General features: G+C 45.6%; 1 pseudogene; it reads right to left on the bottom strand.

The window, feature by feature from the left end:
- Window positions 1–27,046, bottom strand: part of LOC123158403 (uncharacterized) — a 124,479-nt pseudogene that overhangs the window by 25,655 nt on the left and 71,778 nt on the right.

Here is a 27,046-nt window from a genome sequence, read left to right on the forward strand (position 1 = left end):
CAAAGTCGTAAAGCTCCCCAGCATAGCCACTGGTGCCCCCCAATCGTTACACATTGCAGGATCTCGATTGTCCCACATACCAACTAGTCCTTTTTGCACACTTTGTGCTCACCTGTGTGCACCCGGGACCAACTTGCCACTCGACCACCCATCCTCAAATCACTCCAAGCCAAGCATGCTTATATTGGAGGTTCTTTGGAGATGAGCTTTCGAAAAAGAAGGTGCAACTGGTTGATATGAGTAGTCTATCATTCCTACTAAGCCAGGATGTCACAAAAGTTCACATTCTCGGGGGAGTTCTAATATCCATTGGAGAGGTGCGAGTAACAAGGCCAGCCAAATGCTATTGAGGCTCACCTTCTTCTCGTTGAGTCTCTCATGCAATTGAAGATCTCAATCACTCTTTATTGGTCTTGAGGTGACCAGCAAACCTTCACAAACTTTTTCGAAGCTCTATATACAAGTTGGATGCTTTCGATGGACTAGTACTGCTGTTTATCATAGATGTCATTGACAATGCACCTACTATCACAGATGGGTTTTGTCATATATTCATCATAGATGTAAAAAATGACATTTTTATCACAAATGAGATTTGTCATAGAAGTCCATTTTTCAATAGTGTGCTCACTCTCCTTTTTATGTTTTAGATTATATCTATTTCTACTTTGATCCTTTAGGTGTGTGACCCTTTAGGTTGAAACGCATTTGGACATAGCCTAAGTACATCAATCCCTAGTTGCTAGTGTCCCCTAGTAGGAGGTGCCAACTCCCAAATGTAAGATTGTATTGGTCGAACCTACATAATGTTGCATGCATGCTATTCCTTTTGGCTCACGATATTGGTAAAGCTTGGGCTCAAACTGCTCATTCTATAGAGAGGCAAATCTCATATCAACTAATCATTCCTTACAACATGCTTCATGTCAAACAGGAAAACAAGATTTATAACGACCCAATTACAAGGTAGCATTTGGCAACCGCAAAGTAAGTCATTGCACATCTCAAGTACGTGCAACAATCTAAAGTCTAAGGACATAAAATGCACATTATAGTAGATAAATAAAAGCATTCTCATTCTGTCTCAAGTCGGGTCTATCCAACCCCATGTTCATAACATGTGTTCACATTATTGGTTTGACATCTCCATGTCCATGAACTATGAAATATATTCATAAACCAATACATGCGCCAATCTAATATTCATATGTTTCCTAACATTAATTCCAACTAGGGACTATTTTAGAATAATCATTCAAGTATAGAGTTTTAGAGACATGTCTCATACTTGCCAATCAATACAAATGATATGATTTAAGGAACATAAAAGAATTCATGGATCTCAGAAAATATGATCATCACTATGATTGCCTCTAGGGCATATTTCTAAGAATTTCCCCATTTTCCATGCCTACACCTACATATATATAAGTTGATTCATATGTGTATGCAAAGAATTCTAAACCAAGTTACCAAAATTGATGATATTGAGTTCATGGCTTAACTCTTGGAACATTGCTTCATCAAGGGGTGAAGATATCGGCAAGTTTATTCTCCTTTAGAACATGAGATATGACAATATCACCATGAACAACATGACCACAAAGGAAATGGTGGTGAATGTCAATGTGTTTGGTTCCACCATGCTGATAGAGCTTTCATTGTCACATATAAGGTCAAGGTTCCCATCATGGAGTGATATACCTTTTGACCTACTGCCTTACCATCGAAGTTGAGGTCAAGGTTCCCATTGGTTGACATCTATGCCTTCATTCGCTTGGCCTCTCCCATCTTGAACTTGTTAAGCATGTCTGGGATATAATTAGCTTGGTTGATGAAGTTTCCTTCTTTAAGTAAGTTTGATTGTAATCCAAGGAAGAATCCCAAGTCTCCCATCATAGACATCTAACTATTTTTTAGCAGGATAGACATCTCAAATTCACTAGAATTGAACTTCTCAAATTTAAAAGGTTTATATTAGTAAAACCAAAGATAATGTCATCAATATACAATCAATTTGCCTATTCTTAAACCCATGATCGACTAGAAAATTCTTAAGGTCCTCGTATATAGCACACAGTGCTTGCTTGAGTCCCTAGTTCCCCATATGGAGTTTATACGTGTGGGCGATCAAAGTCCTAGGAACCCAGGAGGTTATGCAATGTCTACAAATTCATTAATAGGACCATTAAGAAAAACACTCTTCACATATTAAAAATATTGAAGGACGATGTGTTTCCTTGATTTCTTGGTCTATCCCGAAGTTGATAGTAATTACCCACCATGCTACCCATAAGTCAAAAAATATCCTTTTGTTTTTAGGTCGTTTCGTTACACGTAGTGTTTTACCTAAGAAAGGCAGGACAAGGACTCGAACAATGGTCGCGTTGAATGAGCCCACACGCACGAACCAAATTATCTAGCCAACTTTGCTAGATAAATAAAGGAAGTTACCTTTTATTGGTTAAGCGAGTTTTCTCAAAAGAAAAAAAACTTAGAAATCATAGATCAATCCTAAAAAAAGATCATATACTATGCTGCAACCCTGCTTGGCCTTTTTCGGGCGTCAACGAACTGGACCGTGCTAGGTTAAAACAAAAAATGCTATCGTGGAGGATCAACCTCTTACAACCTCCCTTCAGTTCACGAGGGTTCAACCAGTTCTAGATTTTGATTGTGGTAAAAGGCATGATTCTTATTAATCAATAGTCTCACCTCGCTCTTTTACCGGGTCTCACCAATTTATATACGTCCACGGCTAGACAATCAACAAGCCCCTTCAAAGGAAAGAAAAGAATTATGATAAACAAGGTGAGTTGTGGAACATATATGTCTGAGTGGCTCTAATTTAAGCGGGATTATGTGAAAAATATATTCGTGAGATGGTATAGGCTACAGCCAAAAAAATTAAAGAAGAGAATGTACATGGCTGAGCGGTATTGTGGGTGGCGTGACGTCTTCGACAACAATCATGTCGAGCAGTCGGCACCCGTCACCAACATGCTCCAGTCCTACTAGCTGCCTCACAAATGCCCGTCTTGCTTGACCAGTTGTCACTCGTCAACAAGGCACGAGGAGGACTCGATCGGAATCAAAATCGAAATCGAAAAGTTCCTGTTGTGTCCGACATAAGTTGTTTTTCAGGTTTTTAAAGATTTATTTTTGTCCCGTTGCAATGCACATGCTCTTTTGCTAGTCACATATTTAAAAGAGATCATCACCTATAAATAATATTCGTATTTGGGAAAAGTAAATAATTTAACTAATTTGAAAATAATCATTGATTGAATAAAAAACTTCAACTTTGAAAAAATCATGAATTTTGAAAAAAATTACGAATTTCAAAAAAGTCTATGAATTTCAAAAATAATTTGAAACAAGTTCAAGAATTTAGAAATAAAATTAAATAAAAATAAAAGTAAATGAAAATGAAAAGGATAAGGAAAAACATTTTTTTTGGGTAAAACGCAGGCCAAAAGACATAGAAAAACCGGCCTTGAAATTTCCCATAACTGGACCGGGTAGAGAAAACAAATCTGGGAGCTTACTTGGGCCGGCCTATACGTAACGTGCATAGGCTCTATCTATGATTAAGATTTAATTTGGTGCATAGAAAAAGCGCCAGAGCTATATCACGCCTATTGCGACATATAGCTCTGGACCGTCGACAGCGTGCAGTCAATAGGCCGGCCCAGTAACGGATGTACATCATTGATTTTCTGTTTGTTTCTTCAGTTTTGACTGATTTTCTACGGAATCATCAATTAGGGAACACTCTTTGCAACGGTCACTCCCACCTCTTATGTTGCGACAAGTGGCATACTGTGTTATATATGTGTCACTTGTTGCAACATGGGGGATTTTCCTTTTTCATAGATCGGTTTATTCAAAATGGTTTATCTCTTAAACCATGCGTTCAAATCTCAAACCATTTTCACCGTTGTATCCCTCACATCGAGATTTTCAAAACTAGACCCATGTTGATACGTTTTAACAAAAAAAATCATGAAAAAACCCAAACTGAGAGAATTTTTTTCCTTTCCGAAAAGAGGCACAATTATGCCTCACACAGAAGCAAATACGTGTCTCCATGAGAAGTAAACTCGTGACTCTCACGGACGAAAAAAGAAAAAAGAAAAAGGAACACGTTTTTTACGTTTCCGAGAGCCACGACCATGCCTCTCGCAGAAGGAAAAAAATGCGGTTTTTTCGTTTCTGAGAGGCACGGACATGCCTCCCGTGGAAGCAAAACCGCGCCTCTCATAGAAGGGAAAAAATATTTTTTTTGTTTTCGAGAGGCACAACCATGCCTCTCGCAAAGTTAAAAAAAAAGATAAAACATTTTTTCCTTTCCGAGAGGGACGTCGGTGCCTCTCGCGGAAGAAAAAAATGACCCGTGGAAAATTGAATAGCGACAGAAAGCCGGGAAAAACCTTTCTAAAAAGCCAAAACTCATGGAGAAGTATTAGAAAGACAAAAATACGAGGGAGTTCCTAGAGTGTGACACGTGGCGGCGGCTGAGAGCACGCCAAACCCATCTCAGGTGAACCCGCGGGGCTCCCGAACGAGTAGTCGTTCGTTAGTTGCTCTCGATTTTCTGAGTCTCTTCCTTTTTTTTCAGTTTTCTCCTTTTTTTTGCGTTTCTTCATAGGTTCCTTAGGTTTCCCTATCTTCCGGTGTTTTCTTAGTTTTTTTATTTTTTTATTTTCAACACATTCTTCAATTGTTCGAAACATTTTTTCTGAATGCTATCAACATTTTCTAAAAGTTGCATAAACATTTTATTACACAATGTTAACATATTTTTGAACAGGTGGTGAATTTTTTCATAATTAATCAAATTGTTTTTGATTTGAGAAATAAAAATATAAATTTTAAAATAGAGAAGAAAAAAAGTTTTTATCACGCACCAGGCCGGCCCATTTATGTTGTATTGCGGGTGACACTGTGCTCTGCTCTGTATCGCAGGAAGCAATACGTTTCTCTCAAGTAAAAGAAAAGGAAGCGATAAGTAGCCGTGCCCAAAACTAAGAACAGTGCAAAAATCGGGAAGCAGCACGAACATAATTTGCCATGAAAAAGTTCGATTTGGCATGTCTGAAAATCTGACGTTTCTTGAATATTCGGGTAAAAAAGTTACAATGCCTCCAATAGCAATAATACTACATGCACCGATGATCTACGAATGTTTTACGGGAGATTCAAATTAATCGCCCCCTCACGCGGCCACGGACGCACGCGCGCATAGACAATAATCTTCAACCAACTATTGCCACCTAAATAGAATTCGTAAATGAGAGCAGAGGCTAGAAATAGCAGGTAGGGTGAGCAAAGATGCAAAAATATTAGTTTATCTTGGCAAACTATTCTCTAAGAATGGAGTGGGGCCCAGGATGCCCCCGTGAGCCACGAGCACCGCCAGCTGGCCATTAGTGATACTTTGATGATTTGAAAGACAAAGAGGAAGGAGGGAGTAGAGGGAAGCGGATTTGTAGCACCGGGTGCTCCACACCCCAATAAGAACATTAAATTCAAAAAAATACCGAGAATTTTTTTTAAAAAAAATCTGAGATTTAGGGATATCAAACCTGGGTCCAATCTACTTCCGTGTGAAATTTCGTGAAAAACTATCAAGAAACGTATTTGTGGCAAAAAGACAAAAAAATTGTATGTATAGAAAAAAACTGTTTGGATGGATTTTTATTCAGACAGTATTTTCTTCGCCGCAGATACATTTTCTGGTATTTTTTCATGAAATTTCACATGGGAGTAGATTGAGAGCCCACGTTTCATGTCCCCAAATTTCAGTTTTTTTAATTTTTTGGTATTTTTATGATTAATATTCATATAGGAGTGTGGAGCACCCAGGAGCTCCTGTGTATTTTTCGGGAGTAAAGCTGCGTCATGAGGAAGAAAGAACATGTTGCTTATACCAAATAGTTAGAAACATACTTTATGTGTGTCCTACCGGTGACATGTTTATGTGGTCATCATCAATGGCTACTCTTGATGCAACCATTGATAGCTACTCCCTCCACCCCATAATATAAGGTCGTTTTAGACACTAGAGTACCTTTCATTACAAGATAAGGAAACAAAACTAGATAGTCATAGTATTAACAAGTTGTTTCACCACATAATACTCCCTCCGTCCGGAATTACTTGTCGCCAAAATGGATAAAAATGGATGTATCTAGAACTAAAATACATCTAGGTACATCCATTTCTCCGACAAGTATTTCCGGACGGAGGGAGTATTAATTTTGCATTTTCTCCTTACTTCAAATTTTGTAATCTTGCTCTAACAAGCTATTAAAGCTGTACTTACTTTAAACCAAAACATCACATACACGAGTAGGATGCATATACCAACCATTGTCCTTTATTTGAAGGGGAAAAAGTACTCCCCATAACTTCTCGCATGGAGCCATGCATCCCCAAGGACCCAGAAGGATATGGTGTGAGACAAGGCATGGCAGAAGGCTAAATGGGCCATTCACAAGCGCCAGAAGCCATGTTTATGGCCCTGCATTTAAATCGGGCGCCGGCCGCGGGTCCGGAAGGCCGACATATATCCCGGCGGAAGATGCCTGTAGCTCAGATAAATGTACTGTACGTGAGACCCCGGCACCGGCAGGCCAACCATGCATGCATATACACATCATCAAAGGTACTAGCTGCATGCAGCGGCGGCAGCAGCCGCAGCAGCAGCTAGCTGGCCTTGATTTCCTCTCATTTATGCACTCATTTACTGTGCAAGCTAGTTGAGTAGCCTTCCTTCAATTGTGGGCCTGCAGATCTCGCCTCAAATGTTCAAGGTTATTACTGAATATTCTTCCTCTCCTTCAATTTTCTTGCGATAGTATGGCCATTCCAAACTCCTGAAACCCTACTAGTATATAAGTTAAGGGCATCTCTCCATGTCATACCTCTTTCGTGGATGCCATTCAATGCACTGAGCTAGTGAGCTTGGCTTCAATGAAGCTTCATATAGTATGAAAACTGAGAGGGATCGAGAGAGATGTATGGCTCAATGTATTATGTAGGCTTGCTAGCTTGTACCATCGTATAACTCGGTTTGATAGTTTTTAATTTTGAATCTAGTGGCAGAAAGCTCAACTCTCACACTACATGAAGAAAAAAATGAAGCCGAGTATGCTTGGCGAAGCCCCATTTCACCTCGGATTAATGTAAGCCGAGTGTTACACTCGGTTTAGGGCCCTCAGCTTCGTTGGGACCGGCTTAAGACCTGTAAGCCGAGTTCCACTCCCCGGGTACTTGGCTTACATATAAGCCAAGGTTAAAACATTAGCTCTGAACATGGCTCTCCCCTCCCCCATCTACCCTCTCCCTCTCGCGGCGTCTCCGGTGTCTGGCGCAATCCCGGCGGCGCCCCTGACTCGTGCATCCTCCTCCTCCCCCTTCCCTCCACGCACTCCTCCGGGCTCTGCTCCGGCGTCGCGCGCAGCCCCACCCTGCTCTCTGGCCTCTCCTCCTCGCTCTGTCCTCATCGCCCCTCTCCGGGCTAATAAGTTCTGGGCTCTCGACTCGGATGGCTCCGGCTCGGATTCTGAGGCTCCCTCTCCCCCGCCCCGCCCGGTTCCGGCGTGCTCCCCCCGGGGCTGCGGCGGCCGCTCGCCGGCGCAAGTTTGCGCCCGGAGGGCGGGGGCGGCCTGTCTGGCCTTCCGTGGAGATAGATGGGTGGCGCCGCGTTTCGCGTGGGCGGCGGCGTGCTTCGTGCTGGTCCTCGCCTGCGGACCCGCTGCGGTCTGCGCCGGCGTCGGCCTCGTGCTCTCCGGTGGGTTCTCGTGCTGGCTCGCCCTCGGGTGCGGCCTCCGCTGCTCTGGCGGCGCCGGCGCCGGTGCCAACCCTAGATCTGGGATCGGGGGCGGCGCTGGTGCCCCCTCCTGTGACGCGGGCCCCGGTGGGTGCTGCTGGGCCTGGTGGGCCGGCCTCAGCCTTGGCTCTGGCGTCCTTTTCTGATTCCCTCCCCTTCCTTCTGTGGACCCTGGGCTGCGGGCGGCCCAGGTCCATCCCGTCCCTCCTGTAAGGCCGTGTACCGATTCGGGCCTGGCTCGGTCGGGGTACTTATGGGTGCGGAGCGGTGTGGTTCCCCCATTTCTAGGGTTTCCTGCCTCCTCCTCAGATCTATTCCGCCACCGTCTCCCCATCCGGCGCTTCGTCAGATCTGTTCCTCCACCTCCCCTCTCCCTCTTCTTTGCGGTGGTGGCGGCGATGGACCGCTCCCGTGCGTCCTCCAGTGAGGCGGTCTCCGGGCAGAAGCGGGGTCGTGGCGGATCTGGTGATGTGGACGCGGATCTGGAGTACGAGGCGGCTCTTCGCGCGAAGCTTCAGGCCTCGCTCGCCCCGGAGGCGGGGTCGGCGGCGACGTCCGCTGGCGTGTCTCCCCGTGCCTCTGGGTCGGGCCCGTCGGCGCCTCTCCCCCCTGCTTCTGGTGCTCCTTCGGTTTCGGCCGACCCCTGGGAGGTGGCGGCGGCGGCCAGTAGGGAGGGCTCGCCGGGGCCCGCCCTGGCGTCCCCTCCGCTGGGTGCTGCTCCCCGGGGCGACGCACCGGTGCTGGCTCCGGCTGGGGGTGGGTCGTCCCGCTTCTTCCCCCGAGGCGCGTCGGGGGCTCCGGCTCGGCGTCCTGTCGGCCCCGTGGCGGGGCGGGGCTCCGGATCTCGGCCTGCTGCGGCTGGGGATGGCCTCCTTCCTCCTCCTCCTCGTGGTCGCGTCCCTCCCCAATCCCAAGTTTCCAACCCCATCCTCACTTGCTTTGCGTGTCATCGCCCTGGCCATTTCCAATCGCGCTGTGAAAACCCTCCTTTCTACCTCATCTGCAGGGAAGACGGTCACCTAACGGTGGACTGTCAGAATCGTGTCAAGCCTCCTGCGTTTGTTCATTATGGCACCGGTCTCCCAGGATGTTCTTTCTTCGCTCTTGATAGGGAGATCCCTGAGGCTGCTCCCATCCCCTCCCTATCCAATGTTGGCATTATTTCCGTCCAGGCTAAGCGCATCTCCCCACAGATCCTTCTCGATGAGCTTAAGTTATGGGATGAGGGTGGATGGGATTGGCAGATCCGCCAACTCTCAGAGTTCGAATTTGCTGCGACTTTCCCCTCTAAAGAGAGCCTCCGGATGATCTCCTCTTGCTCTAGCTTCATGCTGCATCTGAATCAACTCGTGGTCTCGGTCAAAGCTGCCTCTAATGGATCCAAGGCAATCTCCTCCCTATCTGATGTGTGGGTGTTGGTAGAAGATGTCCCTCCGAGCATGCGCACCACGGCTTTCCTGATGGCTTTCGGAATTCTCATTGGTAAACCCATTGAAGTTGACCAAGACTCTCTAGCGATCCTGGGGCCGGCCCGGCTTCGGGTCTGGTGCGTGGACCCCCTATGCATTCATGGCGCCCTCGACGTCTTCCCTGCGGCCGGTGGCTTCCGGCTCTGTGTGCGGGTGAAGGGGGCCTCAGGCCCGGTGTCGCCTCCTCCTCCTCCCCCGCCCCCGGCCTCGGACAATGGCGACAAGAGCAAGGATGGGGATGGCTGCCCCGACGATTCCATGCACGGGTCCGATCCTCGGTTCACCCAGTCGGAGTGGGATGGCCTCTCACCCGAAGACCAAGACATGCTCAAGGAGAACGCGCCTGCTGGTAAGGGGTTCCAGGGTTCGGCGCCTGATCTGGGCGGGGGGGGGGGGAGGTGGCTGCTGGTGGGGTGAAGGGCACGCCTTTCTCGGCAGTGTGCTCCAACCTCCCTGCCCGTCCAGCTTCTCCCTCCCTGTCTGGCATTGAAGATCTTCCCCCGGCGGGCCCTGCGGCGCTCAAAAAGAAGAAGAAATCCTCAGTCAAGAAGTACTCCGCCAAGAGTCGTGCGTCTGGTGATTCTAGGCAGTCCGCGGCTGGGCTCTGCCATAGGCTGGAGGCTGATATGGGTATGGCCTCGGGCCCGTCCTCTGCTGTGGCTTCTCCCAGTCGTGCTCGCCCTGTTCCTGTGCGTTCGCCTGCGTCCACGGCTCGCAAGAGCGGCCGTGTCTCCAACAGTGGTGAGCGGGTGGTCAATCGGGCTGCTCGGTGTGCTGCGGCTCGGGATCTGCCCCCTTCAGGTTCGTCCTCTCCTCCCTCCCCCCCCCCCCCCCCGATTTCCTCTCCTATCCGTTTAGTTCTCCCTTTTCAATCTGATGATCACTTGCTAAATATTTTAAACAACGTGGGTATCTGTTTAGACTCTAGTTTGGGATCTCCTTCGTCTATTCTTGGTATTATTAGGGTGAATGAAATCACCCAGGCGGATATTGCGAAAGCCAAGGAGGCTAGGGTGGGCTCGGGTGCCCCACTGGTTGTGGCCGGTGGGGACGAGGGGGGAGATGACAGGAGTCATGATCCCTTGGTGGTTTCTAAACGCGGGGTAGGGAAGCGCTCAAAATCCTGCATGGCCCCGAGCAGGTCGAGTCTCCGTATCAAAAACTTGTCGTATAAATGAAGGCATTTTTCTGGAACATTAGAGGCTTCTGCGCTAGGGGGCGCAGAGACCAACTTAAGGACCTAGTTCGATCTGAGAATGTTGATTTTATTGGCCTTGTCGAGACCTTCAAACCTTCCTTTTCCGCTAACGAATTATCGGCAATTGCTGGGATAGATAGATTTCATTGGAATTTTGTGGCCTCGGCTGGTCATTCGGGTGGATTTTTGCTTGGCTCCAAAAAAGATACTTTTGATTTTGTGGCTTTTGACCATGGAATCTTTTGGGCTAGCACGATGGTTTCTATTCGTTCTCTCAACTCCCTGGTGGAAATCTTGGTGGTTTATGGTCCGGCTGACCATGCGTTATCTTATGCTTTTTTGGATGAGCTTAGTATTAAGATTGAATCTTGCCAGCTCCCCCTGTTGATCGGGGGTGATTTTAATTTGCTTCCTCTGACAAGAGTTCACCTAACTTCTCGTGTGCCCTTGGCTGATGCGTTCAATGCTTTCATTAAGGATATGGCTATTCATGAGATACCTAGGGTCGGAGCCCGGTACACGTGGTCTAACCATCAACCCCCCCCCCCATCCGCTCTGTCCTTGATAGATTTTTTGTTTGCCCTAGATGGGACCCTTTATTCCCTCATGCAAGTCTTAAGGCCCTTGCCTGTGTTGGTTCCGATCACACCCCCCTGATTCTAGATGATGGAACGCGCTCTATGGGTGTCCCGAGGTTTCAGTTTGATGCTTCCTGGCTTCAAGTCGAGGGCTTCAATGACTTGGTGGCTCAAAAAAATTTGTCTTTCCTTTCTTCTACTCGTCGTTCTTTTGGCCCGATGGACGACTGGCATCAATGCTCCTATTTCCTGCGTAGATTCCTTAGAGGTTGGTCCAAAAACCACTTTGCTGAGTCAAGGTGTGACAAAGCAAGGCTGGTGGCTCAGATTGGCGTTCTGGACGAACGTGCGGATTTAGCTGGGCTGTCCTCGGATGAATGGCAATCTTGGTATGGTTTAGAAGAGGCGTTGTTGGGCATTCATAGGCAGGAGGAAGTTTACTGGAAACAACGCGGTACTATCAACTGGACCCTCAAGGGGGATTTGCCCACGGCTTATTTCTTTGCTATTGCTAATGGTAGATGGCGGAGATGCTTTATTGATAGCCTTATTATTGACGGTGTCAGGACTTCTGACCCCCCGGTGATTATGCGGCATGTGGTCTCTTTCTTCTCTAACCTTCTAGCGGCTAAACCTGAGCTAGGCTTTAAGTTGGCTACGTCCTTCTGGCCCCCGTGTGAGCAACTTTCGAGCGCTGATAATGAAAGCCTTCTAATCCCCCCTACGGATGAGGAAATTTTCGAGACGATTCGCTCTGCCAATTATAATGCGGCTTCAGGCCCTGACGGCTTCTCCATTCCTTTTTTCCGGCATTTTTGGCCTTAACTAAAAGGCCTAATCTTGGCTATTACACAAGGTTTTTGGTTGGGGACTGTAGATATCTCGAGACTTAACTACACAGTTCTTACCCTCATCCCTAAAGTCAAAGGCGCTGACATAATCTCCCAATTTAGGCCTATTGCTCTCATTAACAACTTTGCTAAGATCCCTGCCAAGGGTATGGCTGTTAAGGTTTCTCCGATCGCTCATCGGGTCATTAGCCCTTTCCAAATCCGCGTTCATTAAGGGGAGATTCATCCTGGACGGGGTGCTTTGCCTTCACGAAATAATCCATGACCTTCGCAGCAAGAACACCAAGGCTCTGGTTCTCAAGCTCGATTTTGAAAAGGCTTATGATTCAGTGAGCTGGATCTTTCTTCGCCAAGTTTTGCTGTCCAAGGGCTTTGATGGCTCGGTGGTCCACCGCCTGATGCAATTTGTCACTAGGGGTCATACGGCGGTGGCTGTCAACGGTCAGACCAGTAATTTCTTCGCGAATGGTAGGGGTTTGAGACAAGGTGATCTGGCGTCTCCCTTGCTTTTCAACTTTGTGGCTGATGCTCTCTCCCACATTCTGTCTCGTGCTGCGACTGCTGGACACATTTCGCCTGTTAGTTCTCATCTCATTCCTAATGGCATCTCTCACTTACAATATGCGGACGACACCATCATTATGGTTGAACTTAATGATTATTCCATCACAAATCTGAAATTTCTTCTTCTATGCTTTGAAGCTTTGTCGGGCCTTGAAATCAACTTCTCTAAGAGCGAGGCTATTGTGACTGGGGTACCTGCTGTGGAGGCGCAGCGGGTGGCCCACCTTCTGAACTGCTCTCTCGGGTCATTCCCTCTGAAATATTTGGGCTTACCCATTTCCCCTCTTAAACTTTTGGCTAAGGACTTTGCCCCAGCTGTGACTAAAGTTGGCAATAGAGTTCTGCCGTGGCGAGTTCGGTACAATTCCCAGGCGGGCAAGGTTGCCCTCACCAATTCCTGCCTTTCCTCGCTCCCGATTTTTCTAATGGGATTCTACCTGCTGTCCGAAGGGACGCACTCGGGCTTCTATAAGCACAGGGGTGCCTTCTTCTGGAATTCTTCCGATAATAAACGCAAATATAGGATGGTTAAGTGGGATCTCATTTGTAGACCCAAGAACATGGGTGGTCTTGATATCATAAACACCAGAATCATGAATAAATGCCTTTTGCTAAAATGGTGGTGGAAGATTATGTCCCTCGATGACCGCCCCGCTTGGCTTAATCTCCTCAAAGCGAAATATTTCCCCTCCTCCAGCCCTATGTTCGCTCCCGCCTCTGGTGGCTCTCAATTTTGGCGCCAGCTGGTTAGCATTAGGCCGGCTTTCCAGTCCCTTGTGAAGTTCGTTGTCCGTAACGGCAAATCCATGCGTTTTTGGTTAGACTGGTGGGTTGGGGACACCACGTTGGCGGTGGCCCACCCGACTCTGTTTTCGTTTTGTGCTGATCCCGAGATCTCAATCTTTGAGCTCTCGACTCAGGGTTGGGTTCTAGATTTTCGGTGCTCTCTTTTCCCTGTAGAGTTGGAAGATTGGCATCGCCTTATTGCGTGCTTCCCCCTGCTCTCGGAGGAAGAGGACTCCGTTGCTTGGCCCCACTCCTCTTCGGGGCGTTTCTCGGTAAAGTCGGCATATTCAAAACTTATCGCTGGTACCCGCACTGACAAGTTTAAGTACATTTGGTCTGCCCGCATCCCTCCCAAGATCAAGATCTTCCTCTGGCAAGCTCACTGTCGCAAACTTCCAGCGGCTGACCAGATTAAGAAGAGGAACGGTCCGGGCTCGGACTTCTGCCAACTCTGCGGTTCCTTGGAGAATACTGAGCATATCTTTTTCCAGTGCTCTTTGGATAAATTCATTTGGAGTTGCATTAGACTTTGGCTTGGGGCTAATTGGAACCCTTCCTCCTTTGAGGATTTGCGGCAGTGCATCAATTCCCTAGCAGGTCATTCTAAGAGGGTTTTCATGGTGGGTTGGGCTGCGATTTGTTGGGCGCTCTGGACTACTAGGAACAAGTTCACTATTGAACACATTTTCCCAACTAACCCAGTCAGTTGCTTATTTAAAACCAATGTCTTTTTGCAGCAGTGGAGATCATTGACTAAGGATGGGGATCTAGAGGCTTTCGACGATATGCTATCCAAAATGAAATCTATGGCTTCTTCCCTGCTGCGGCACTCTAGGCGGACTCTTCCTTAGTGGTTTGGCTGTTGGTTTGGCTGGCCTGCGTGCCATGATAGGCTGGTTGCCTTGTACCCGTACTTCTTATTCAGTTCTGTTAAACTCCTGTGATTCCTTGGTTTGGTTGTGACTCTGCCTGGTGGCTTTATTTATAAAGTCGGGTTGTCGCCTTTTATCTAAAAAAACATTAGCTCTAGACGAGAAAAGCGATATGATGGCCGTCCAACGCTAACAGAGGTGCCACGTGGCACCTCCGTAAGCCGAGTGCCCTGCTCGGCTTGTTTTTCCAACTAGAGGCTATAGTGTGCTGACACGTGTCAACACTGAGCCGAGTGTGAAGCCTAAGCCGTGTGCCGGGGTGCCACCCTGGTGTATATGTAAGACGAGTGTCGCCTGTAAGCCGAGGGCCTGCCACGAATCTCCTAGGGCCTGCCACGTGTACACTCTAAGCCGAGTACTATATATCCTAAATACACTTGGCTTATATATATGAAATTGGCAACACCATTTGGTCCTAGGCATTTCGGCTTACAGGTTTTTTTTTGAAAATGGAGGCATGCCCCCGGCCTCTGCATCATGATGATGCATGCAGCCGTTTTATTAAAAATTCATGAAGTATCGTCACAATAGTCTTACAGCTCGCAAACGGAGTAGAGCAAAGTAAAAAAAGGAAAATTACATGCTGACAAAGGCAACCTATACGGTAATATGAAGGATAAGCTCCCTAGACTCCTATCCTGTTATGTGAGCGCCATCCGAACCGGTTGAATATAACCCGAGCTACGATCTCCCATTGGTTGCACCAGTAACCAAAGGCTCTCCGGAGTCCATAGGAGTGAGTAAGGACCACGTATGGATCCAAGCTGTAGCTCTGAAGATGACCGGCAAGAAAGTTAGAGTGTGTTGTCTGTTAAAAATCATATCATTCCTGCAGTTCCATATAGCCCATAATAGCGCACATATTCCAATCCAAATACGAGTCGCAGTAATCTGCTCAACCCCAGCTAACCACGTCGCAAACAACGACGCAATATTGACTGGAGGATTAATGTTGAAAGCTATATGAATCCTTCTCCAAAGTAACTTGGCAAGTGGGCATTCAAGAAATAAGTGTTGTATTGTTTCATCATGATCACAAAAACAGCACCGCGAATTTCCTACCCATCGCCTTTTGATTAAGTTGCTCTTTGTGAGTATCACTTGCTTGTGGACGAACCACAAAAAGATTTTAATACGCAAAGGAACTTTAACCCTCCAGATGTGCAACGATCTTGAGATTGGGCCAGAATTAATCAAATCCATATAGAGTGATTTCACCGTAAAAGTCCCATTCTTAGTTTACTTCCATTGTGTCGAATCCGGCTGGTCGGAGAGTTGAACTTCCATCATTCTCCGAACCAAATGCATCCAAGCAGTCCATCTCTCACCAACTAACACACGTAGGAACTGAATGTTCAAGGGAATAGTTTGAAGGACTGTGCCTACGTAATCCTCCTTACATTGCACAATATTATAAAGGGTGGGATATTGGACGGTCAGGGGCGTCTCTCCTAACCACGTATCCGCCCAAAATCTTGTTGTCATCCCATTGCCAACCAAGAACTTGACCCTACGAAAGAACAAGTCTTCGTTCTCATAAGTCCCTTCCAGAATGGCGAGTCAGTCGGTCTCATGGTAACCTGGGCTAGTGTTTTTGAGTGTAAATACTTATTACGCAGGATTTGTGACCACATACCCTTCGGCTCTGTCTCTAGCCGGTATAGCCATTTGGTCATAAGACATTTATTCTTAATTTCTAAGTTCTCAATACCGAGACCCCCTTGGTCTTTAGGTCGGCAAAGAATATCCCATCGCGCGAGACGGTATTTCCACTTGGCCTCATCACACTGCCAGAAGAACCGAGATCTAAAGAAATCAAGTCGCTTCCGAACCCCTTTCAGAATTTCGAAGAAAGAAAGTAGAAACATCGGCATACTAGTTAGTACCGAGTTAATCAGGACTTGCCGACCTCCATATGACATAAGCTTGCCCTTCTAGCAGCTAAGTTTTTTTTTCAATTCGTTCTTCAATACACTTCCATTCTTTATTGGATAACTTACGGTGGTGAATCGGTATACCCAAGTAATTGAATGGTAAAGCACCTAATTCACATCCGAACAATTGTCTATAAGTGTGTTCCTCGTCTTTGGCCTTCCCAAAGCAAAACAACTCGCTCTGATGAAATTAATTTTTAAGCCAGACAATTGTTCGAAGAGACATAAGATAAGTTTCATATTACGTGCCTTAGCCATGTCATTTTCCATGAATAGGATAGTGTCATCAGCATACTGTAGAATGGATACCCCTCCATTGACTAGATGAGGAACTAACCCCTCTACATGGCCATGCTGCTTGGCCCTGCCAATAATGACGGACAACATATATGCGACAATATTAAACAGAAGAGGAGACATGGAATCCCCTTGTCTCAACCCCTTATCTGTCTGAAAGTAATGACCGATATCATCGTTCACCTTGATTCCGACACTACCCTTCTCGACTTGGGTATCCACTTGGTTCCTCCAGGCTTCACTAAAACCTTTCATGTGCATTGCCTGCTGAAGAAAAGGCCACTTTAATTTATCATACGCCTTCTCAAAATCCACTTTGAAGATAACCCCATCTAGTTTCTTCGAGTGAATCTCATGAAGCGTTTCATGCAGAACGACCACCCCTTCCAGTATGTGTCGCCCCGACATGAATGCTGTCTGGCTTGGTTGGATCACTGAATGAGCAATTTGTGTCAATCTATTGGTTCCAACCTTTGTGAAAATTTCGAAACTCACACTCAGCAAACATATGGGCCGGAATTGTTCGATCCAAACTGCCTCATCTTTCTTTGGTAACAGTGTTATCGTACCAAAGTTAAGATGAAACAACTCTAAATGACCATTGAAAAAATCATGAAATATAGGCGACGATGAGGGCGAGGCCGGGCCGTCCAACCCCCCACCACGCCAAGGCGACCCTGGCCAGGGGTGCAGTAGGGACGATGGCAGCTCCGACGACGACAACGGCAACTACACCCGTTTCTACAGGCTCCCCGGCATGTAGATGGCAGGCCGCGGCCGCGGCGTAGCAGGCTAGACGTAGTTCTAGGCGTAGTGTGGCGTAGTTTGCATGTTTAACTGTTTTTGTACAAATTTCTATCAAATATCGCCGAGTTTGTACAAATTCTACGAAATATCGCCGAGTTCGCGCGCTTTTCACGGCGACCTGGGGGTCGTCCACTGGGAACGCAATCGCCCCCACGCGCCAAGCGAACGTCGGTTCGGTCCCAGGCGGCTCTTTTTTGGCGTCCTGGGGGGGAGGGGGGCGAACGGTTGGAGATGCTCTTATAAGGGGTTTCTGCACTAGAGAATCAGTCCCCTCCCCCTCTCTTCTTCCTCATTGCTTCCTCCCTTTTCTTTCTATCTATCCCTGCCGTTAACAGACCCCTTCTCTTCTCATCCTCCTCTCCCTTCTCCTTCCTCTTAACAGATCCCTCCAAGAGCAGCCCGGCGCCCGAGGGGGGGGGGGGTCCTTATGCCCAAAATCTAACATTCGAAATGTAGTTAGTTTGTCACAAATGTGGGTGACACAATTTAACAAAAATGGGTGCACCTCCACGGAGTAAATCACGCCATGATTTGTGCTGATCAGGATCCAAATATAGGAAGACAAAGGTTTGGGTTCAAGTATTCTAGCAAATTCACGACAATGATCTAGCATATGGCTGGCACATCATCATTGTAACAAATAGTTGAATTTTATATGTCTATACAGAAAGAAGCAAATGGGAGAACCAACCATTTTGGACGGTTAGGAGAGTTGTATCCTTAGCCCACGAGTGATGAGACCTGTTTTGGTATCTCACTAATGCATATTACTATTTTAATGGTAGACAACGTTCCTATCACTACTGATTCGAATGTGATGATTTCATCAATCTTGAAGCTAACGTTAGTGTGTGTGCTGTGTATGTGCGTCCTACATGGTACTCAATGTTTCTTTACAAAGAAAATTCCTATAGATTAGGGTTACAATACAAGAAAAGTCCTACAGCCACTTTTTTTCTTTCTGCTTGAACCCCGATCTCTGAATGTTGTCTGCACATACGAGCCTGGATCGAGCAACAACTAAACTATCCATCTGAGTAGTCGGTGTGTTATGAAAACATGCTACTCCTTCCGTCTAGGTGTGTAAGTCGTCTTATGAAAACCAAATAATCCTAAAACACTTAGGCGCGGTGCATTAACTTCTATCTCGTTTTTTGTTTCTTCACTGCTTTTAATGACTTAAGACTACCAAACATGACATGCAGTGTTTGTTCATTGCATGCAATGCTATTAATTAGAAAATAAACATTAAGGTCTCTTGTTTGCCCTTCCTCCTTGATCACGTGCACAATCTAAAATGACTTACTCAACTAGACGGAGGGAGTAGTATCAAGGTCTTCATTGTGCTACGAGGAAAACACCAACTGAGGTTCTGCATGGTGTGTGTGTGACCCTCAACCTGAAGCTAGCTAAGCTATAGCTTATGGAGCGGTAGCCATGCATGCAGCGATAATGAGGTTCTGCATGGCACGAGAAATTTAAGTTTCCTGACATGTGCATATATGCATTGTCGCTGCATGCATGGTGCCCTATAATTGTTGGCCTGGCAGTTCTGTTCCGTGGCCACCGGCGCGAACGCAGGATCCTTCTTTGTCGTCTCGCTGTTGTTTTCTTCTTCGCCCTGACATGCTATCAAGGATCAGAGGAAGCAGCACTGTGCTGTGCATGCTGGTACGTACGTGCTATATTGTATTGTATCGCATGCAAGCATCAATGCACCAGTGCAATTTGTAACGTACCCCTCTCTCTCTCTCTTCACGCCCATGCACCAACGCTCACATATGCTTCATGTTTGAGAGGAAATGATATGCTAAGTTCCTCATGCATCCCGGTAGTTGATGGGATTAATATGGGAGTAAATGTTGGGCAGGAGGCAGACACGAGAGGGAGGGATGCGACGGCTAGCTGATGATCACTAAATAGGGGCTGCAGTTGCCATAACTTCCATTGGCAAGATGGGACGATCATATTCATGTCTTACTTAACTGTGCCATGACTTCTCCGTGTCTTGCATCATTCATGATTCATGTTTTTTAAGGGAATGCTTCATCGCTTCAAGGCATGCGAAATAAACAGTTTGTTACAGGTCTCTCGTGTTAAGTCTTCTCACGAATCATCTAGGTTTTTCACCTTTGAATTGAATCCACATCGCAGTTTGTGATTTTTTGGATATTTTCGTCTTCAACACAAGCATTCACTTCCTTGCTGGTAGCAAAAGGTTAGGATTCGCCGATATACCAAAGCATATCATTATGATTATTGGCATGGCAGCAAACCGAGTATAGATTACCTGCAAAAAAAAATGAGTATACTAATAGGGGAAATGCATGAATATAGTATTATAAAAATACCAGAAATTTCCAAAAAATTCTGGAAGTTTGGGATATCAAACCTGGATGCCCATTGTACACCTGTGTTTAGTTTCGTGGGGAATGGGTGCCCGTGGTATCCGTGGGGAAGAAAATATGGTTTGACGTATGATCCCACTAAACAGTTTTTTTTTCTATACATAAGAACTTTTTTGATTTTTTTTACCAAGAATACCATGGGCATCCATTCCCCACGAAATTGAGCACGACTGTACAATGAGCAACCGCTTCCACAACTATAAGGAGCGAAGCAATGGTAGGGAGATCGTCTTCTTGATACTATAGCCAAATAAAACCAACTCTAATCGAACTAACTACTATATTCAAAATTTCAAAATTTGAAAGAGGAGGTTTTACTAGTATTCCACAAATTTATCTGATCGAGTAATTTTCTAGCCATAAAGTGGTTCATCTAGGGTGACTAGTAATCTGAATGCTGACCCGCAAACAAAATCTATGGATGTATACATACTTTTTAGGACCTCTATGGATTGCATGATTTTTGTAGGTTTCCAATTCTTTTGATTTTTCCTAAGGAATGCCTTTGAATCATAGGAATGGTATCACGAAAGTTCTTATGAAATGGACTCATATGCCTCAATTGCATAGGAATTTTAACATCCACTCCAACAACGCTTTTAGACTCATTCACATAGAATCCAAACTTTTTTTCCCGTGTTTCTTTGCGCGTTCCATCCAAACGACCATTCCCGTATCTTTCCTATGTTTTGTAGTCCTCTATTTTGCATTGTCAAACCCATCAGATTCCTATATTTCAGAATCATGCGATCCAAGGGGGAACATCTTGTAGAAAACTATACAAAATATAGTACTGGCAAGTTCAGTTATGCCTTCTTTTTTCCATTGTTGCCGGTCAAAAATACTAAAATGTGCCGCTAGTACATGAACTGAAACAAATTGCACGCTTTAGATCAACAACTCGGGAGGTGATCAATTTACTACCAACTAATTGATTTGATCAAATAAGTCCAAAATCGGTTCAAGAGGAAAAAAACGACCACTTGGAAGCCATGTTATCGTTGCTTTGTTGCTCGCGAATTAACTATTTTTTACAGGGTTCTATTTACAATTGACTGATTTTTTCTCACAAACCATTCTAAGGGCATTTGGAGTGAACAAATATTAAAAAATACCTCGCGTTTGCCTAGGACTTAAGGCCAACACATCTGGAATTGGCAAGGCCTCACTGACAACCGAAACAGCAACCTGTTGCACACTAGTACTCCCTCCGTAAAGGAGAAATATAAGACCGTTTAGATCACTAAAGTAGTGATCTAAATGCTCTTATATTTATTTACAGAGGGAGACATGTAATGCAACATGTTTTTTTTTTGCTCTCCTGGCTTTTTGCATAAAGATATATTACCGTTTCAAAAGAAGAAAGATATATTGCTAATCTCTACAGGAGAGGATCTAAGTAAGCGTCTACCCTTTGCAAAGAATCACTGATGCTCAGAATAATCTGATTTATTACTCTAAGCACCTTGCAATGTACTCCTGGTTGTGTATTTGGAGGGCTGGAGAAAGGGCATTCAGGATTATCAGCCATAGACAGAACAAGAGAAACTATGTGCCGCTGGATGCAGATATAACTTTTAAGATACAGAAGCAGAAACAATCTCCAAATTCAGGTAATTTTACACATTAGACCCCCCTGCAGCCCCTAGCATTTAGGGTGTAGTACCCGCTAGTAAGACATACACAAAAAGACATACACAAAAGGACAAAAGGACAATAAGACATACACAAAAAGACATATCCAGACGAGTAACTAGCTGATTATTAGATTGCATTACTCTACTCCATGACATACACAAAAAGACATAGAGAAATGGCTATATGGCTACTTTATACATTAACCGAACTTGATAAGCTTGCCTTGGCTCTATCTTGTTAGATCCTTGCGGTTTATTGTATAAGCAGCTTTCTTAACTAATGGTGGCCAGCCACTCGCAGGGAATATTACCTAGAGATCGATGCATGCGATCTAAACGTTCGCATGCATGTTACTACTTGCAGGGCAAAAGGAATGTAACATTATTACTGCGGTGAAAAGTGTGCACAGTGATGACCATACGCAGTCTGCCTTAAATAGAATTTAATCACCATGTTTGCTGCTGCACTCAAGCGTGGCAGGCTGCAAATGGATCCAGGAAATGAAGGGGCGCAGGCAAGAGAAAGTTAATACACCCTGCAATAAAAATGAAGGAGAATGCTAATACATTTAATTTCAGAGTAAGGCAAAGTAACGAGAAGCTTGCTGTAAACCTGAGCTGTTTCGGGGTGCATGCTCCCGTATCTTTCTTTGCTTGCTCTTTATGCCCAACTAGGATTTTTTTTAAATATTAGTGAAAATGTAAAATATAAAAATTTGCATGTGCACGCCTTGACTAGAATTGCGGTTGGACATGCGGTTGTGCAGCCTAATAACCCGAGTTCAATTCCTAGAATTGACACATGATGCATAGGGGTTTTTCCCCGTTTATTGAGGATCAAGCTTGGTGTGGTGTAACCGCTCATCAAGAAATAGATCATGTTTATCTTGATACCCATACTAAAATGGTTGTATGCATCCCTGGTTGGTGCAGATGCCGGGAAGTGAAAATCTCTCCCATTTTTAACGACACATCCAAACAGGGAGATCCACGCCCCTCCCCTGTGCGGTGGCACCGCCCGCACAGGGGAGCCCCCGCCCTCCTACAGTTGCGCCTCACTTCCTCTCCCCTCCGCAGCCGTCGCCCGGGGCGTCACAGGGCAAAGCCCTTGTGGCGTGGCAGCGGCAACAATTTTCTCCTCGGATCTCGATCTGGTTGGGAGGCGGCGCTCCTTTCTGGCCAGACCGGCGGCGGTGGCGCAGATCGGCGGCGACATGGATGTGGTGTGGCGGCGGCGGCGGAGGACGGTACCAGCAACGGCGGATCTGGCCTTGACTCAGTCGGGCTGATTCGTTGTGCTACCGATATCAATCGCCGTCAACGGTGCACTGCTCCTGGACTTGATCTGCAACACGAGAATGTCTGGGGCGCCGGCCCTAGACTTGGTGGTGGTGGCCTTCTTCTTCGTTGGAGTTGGTCGGTCGGCGGCGGCGGAACATGGCTGGTGGCAGCGGCAATGTTCTGTCTGGATCCCGGGGCGGCGGCCCTGGATGGTGGTGGCCGGTGAAGCTAGGGCTTCCCGCGGCGGCCTGGCGTGGTGCAGTCCCTGTCCAAGGCGGATCTGTGGCGGCGATCTGATCTACGGATTGGTTCGGATCAGAGACGATGACGAGCACGCGGGATCCATCTCGGCGGCTCTCGCGGCTTGGCGAGGCAGGGTGGGAGCCCTCCTCCTAGGCTCCAGTGGTGGCACACTCAGGCAGTGGCTGGTGCATCAGGGCTCCTATGGTGGCACTGCTGTTACAGTTGGTCGCCGGATCTAGGTGGCTAGATCTGGGGCTTTGAAGGCAGTCGAGACGATGCACATGTTGTCGGGTGGATTACTTGGGACGGATCCGGGTAAAAACCTGGTCTTCGGTTGATGGTCGGAGCCGGTGATGACGATGCCCTTATCCTCGTTTCCTTCATGAAGGCATCATCGAGGTGAAGCTCCCAGCTCCACTCAATACCTCCGGGGGAAACCCTAGATCAGCTGATCGGATGTTGGTGGTAATCATGTGTCGTTACCCCTTTAGGGGCGGCATTCTTGGAGGTGCACTCGGTCTCGCGGGACCAGCGGACGGCTTTTTTGGTGGAGCGGTGCTTCATCCTACATATTGATGGCGACGGATCTCGATGGCATGGCGCGGTGCAGATTCGGAGTTCCATGTGCGAGGATGGACTCGCGCAGGAGGACAACGCTGTCTGGCGTCGTGGTGGCGTCAATGGCAGAGAGACCTGACACGGTAGATGCAACAGTATAGCTCTGAAGATGGATAGGTGGCAGGTGGCTGCGGCGGACTCATACCTGGCAGGCGTCCTAGTTGAGGAGTGCGTTGGACTGGTAGGTGCCCCATACCCGGCAGACGTCCTGATTGGGACCTCAGGTCTTAGATGTTTAGGTTTGACTGCGAGATATGTTTGATATTAGGCCCAAACTATCAGCATCCCTTCATCAACTGGATAGGAGTAGCGAAAGATGTTGCCTAGATGGTGACTTTAGCCTTACTGTTGTATAGCTTTGTAAGGTCTTGTGTGAATAATTAATAAAGTGGCCGCATGCATCATTGTGTATTTGCTAAATATGGTCATTGCTAAATATTTATCATGTATACAAAGTTGAAGCACTTATTTTGGAACGGAGGAATATTAAAGAAATGTCTATTGTATATGTTAAAATATCCATTGTGTATTAAAAAAATAATGTCAAGTATTCAAAACAATTTCATTTATTTTTAAAAAGATTAACCATGGTGTATTGGGAAAATGTTCGTCGTGCATCTGGAAAATGCCAACCATGCATTAAAAAATATTCTTCATGTTTTAGTTTTTTATATATATTTGAAATTGTTGATGTATATAAAATATATTTATGATAAAATATAAAGGAAGAAAAAAATACAAGAAAACCAGTGGATTTTTTTATGAAAACTAGAATAAATCAAACCTTTGACAGGGAAAAGGAAAGGAAATGAAACAGAAAAAAAAATTAACAAACAATTTGTTTGAAATGTGCTCGCCTAGACCATACCTTCACGTGCGTTTGGTCAATTGTTAGACGATATGGAACGTCAAATAGGATTTTCCGTGTAAAAGACTCCTACCATAACTAACAAATAATTAACATATAACATGACCAAATTTATGTTTTTTTTTTTGAAACGGGGGAGTCCTCGGCCTCTGCATCAAAAAAAATGCATACGGTCAACTTATATAAAAAAGCAAAATGGTTCAACAAGGGTTTTACAGTCTGAACGAAAGGAAAAAAAGCTCACAGAGAGCAAAACAAAGTAAGCATACACGAGGCCACAAGCGGCTGGCAAAAAAAAATAAGAAAACTAATTGCCTATCCTATTACATGACCGCCATCCAAACCGTTGAAAATAGCCCGAGCTACCATCTCCCACAGGGTAGATCCAGTAACCAAACACTCCCTGGCCTCCGTCGGAGTAAGTAGCGACCACATACGGATCAACGCAGTGGCTCGGAAGATAACCTGCAAAAAATGCATATTTGTTGTTCTGTTAAAAACCAAATCATTTCTGCATTTCCAAACTGCCCATAATAAAGCACGTACTCCTACGCGAATGTGTCTCACTGTTTCGGGATCTAACCCGTTAAGCCACGTCCCAAATAACGTGCTAACCGAATTCGGAGGAGTAATGTTAAACGCTATGTGAACCGACCGCCATAATTTTTTTGCTAACGGGCAGTCAAGAAAGAGGTGTTTAATGGATTCATCCATATTACAAAACTACATCTTGTAGGTCCTGTCCAGTTGCGTTTTGCCAGGTTGTCCTTAGTTAAAATGACTTGTTTATGCACAAACCACATAAACAATTTAATTTTCAAAGGAACGTTGACTTTCCAAATATGTTTGGAACTAAGAATAGAGTTAGAATTGATAACATCCATATACATGGATTTAACCGAAAACTCTAAATTCCTAGTAAGCTTTCAGCGCAACTGATCGGACTGTTGAGACAGCTGAACCTCCATCAGTCTACTCACAAGATGGATCCAGATTTCCCAACGGCTTCCGGCAAGCGTCCTCCTGAAGTGAATATTGAGGGGGATGTACTGAAGCACTGATGCAACGGTATCATCCCGTCGTTGAACAATGCGATACATGGACGGATATTGAAGCGCTAGGGGTGTTTTCCCTAGCCAAGTATCCTGCCAGAATCTCGTGGTGGTACCATTTTCTAATATAAACTTTGTCCTATTGAAAAAACCGATTTAACTCTCATCAGTCTTTTCCAGAAAGGCGAATCCATTGGCCTCACTGTTACCTGGGACAAAGTTTTGGAGTGAAGGTACTTACTACGGAGAATCTGTGCCCATGTGGCCTCCGTTTCAACAGATAACTTATACAGGCACTTACTGAGAAGGCATCTGTTCTTCACTTCAAGATTCTCAATGCCAAGACCCCCTTGGTCTTTTGGTCTACAAATAATGTCCCATTTGGCTAGCCTGTATTTTCTCTTTAGTTCATCAGTCTGCCAGAAGAATCGGGATCGATAGAAGTCCAGCCTTTTCCTAACTCCATCTGGAACCTCAAATAAAGACAAGAGAAACATAGGCATACTCGTGAGAACCGAATTAATAAGAATTAATCGGCCTCCGTATGACATGAGCTTGCCCTTCCAGCAGCTCAGTTTCTTCTCAAATCGATCCTCAATGCACTTCCATTCTCTGTTTGTTAGCTTACGATGGTGAATTGGTATACCTAAATATGTAAAAGGTAAAGCCCCCAATTCACACCCAAACAATTGCCTATAAGCCTCTTGTTCCTCATTGGCTCTTCTAAAACAGAACAATTCGCTTTTATGAAAGTTAATCTTTAACCCGATCAATTGTTCAAATAAGCATAACACGAGCTTCATGTTTCTCGCTTTTGCCAAGTCATGCTCCATAAAGATGATAGTATCATCAGCGTACTGTAGGATAGACACACCTCCATCAACTAGATGAGGCACCAGCCACCTACCTGACCAGCCTCATTAGCCCTTCCTATTAGAATTGCCAACATATCGACTACAATGTTGAACAAAATAAGAGACATCGGATCACCTTGTCTCAGGCCCTTATGTGTCTGAAAATAATGACCTATGTTGTCATTCACTTTAATCCCAACACTCCCTTTTTGGGTGAAAGATTCTACCTGACGTCGCCAGGCTTGATCAAAACCTTTCATACGCAAGGCCTGTTGAAGAAAGGGCCATTTGACTTTATCGTACGCTTTCTCAAAATCCACCTTGAAACAACTCCATCTAGTTTTTTCGTGTGAATTTCGTGAAGCGTTTCATGAAGGACCACAACCCCTTCTAGGATGTTTCTGTCTGGCATGAAAGCAGTTTGGGAATGCTGCACCATAGAATGCGCAATCAACGTGAGCCTATGAGTCCCTACCTTGGTGAAAATCTTGAAACTAACGCTAAGAAGACAGATCGGCCTGAACTGCTCAATTCTCACAGCCTCTGTTTTCTTAGGAAGCAGAGTTATCGTTCCAAAATTTAGGTGAAACAACTGAAGCTGTCCAGAGAATAAATCATGGAACATCAGTATCAAATCCCCCTTAATAATATGCCAGCACTTTTTATAAAACTCCGCCAGAAATCCATCCGGCCCTGGAGCCTTATTTTTTTTCATCTGTGAAATGGCTTCAAACACCTCTTTCTCCGAAAATGGGGCAGTCAAAATATTATTCTCATCTGCAGAAAGTTGAGGAACATCTTCAATCCTAGACTCATCCAGGGATACATATCC

The sequence above is a fragment of the Triticum aestivum genome, chromosome 7B (assembly GCF_018294505.1).
Source record: "Triticum aestivum cultivar Chinese Spring chromosome 7B, IWGSC CS RefSeq v2.1, whole genome shotgun sequence".
NCBI classification, from domain to species: Eukaryota; Viridiplantae; Streptophyta; class Magnoliopsida; order Poales; family Poaceae; genus Triticum; species Triticum aestivum.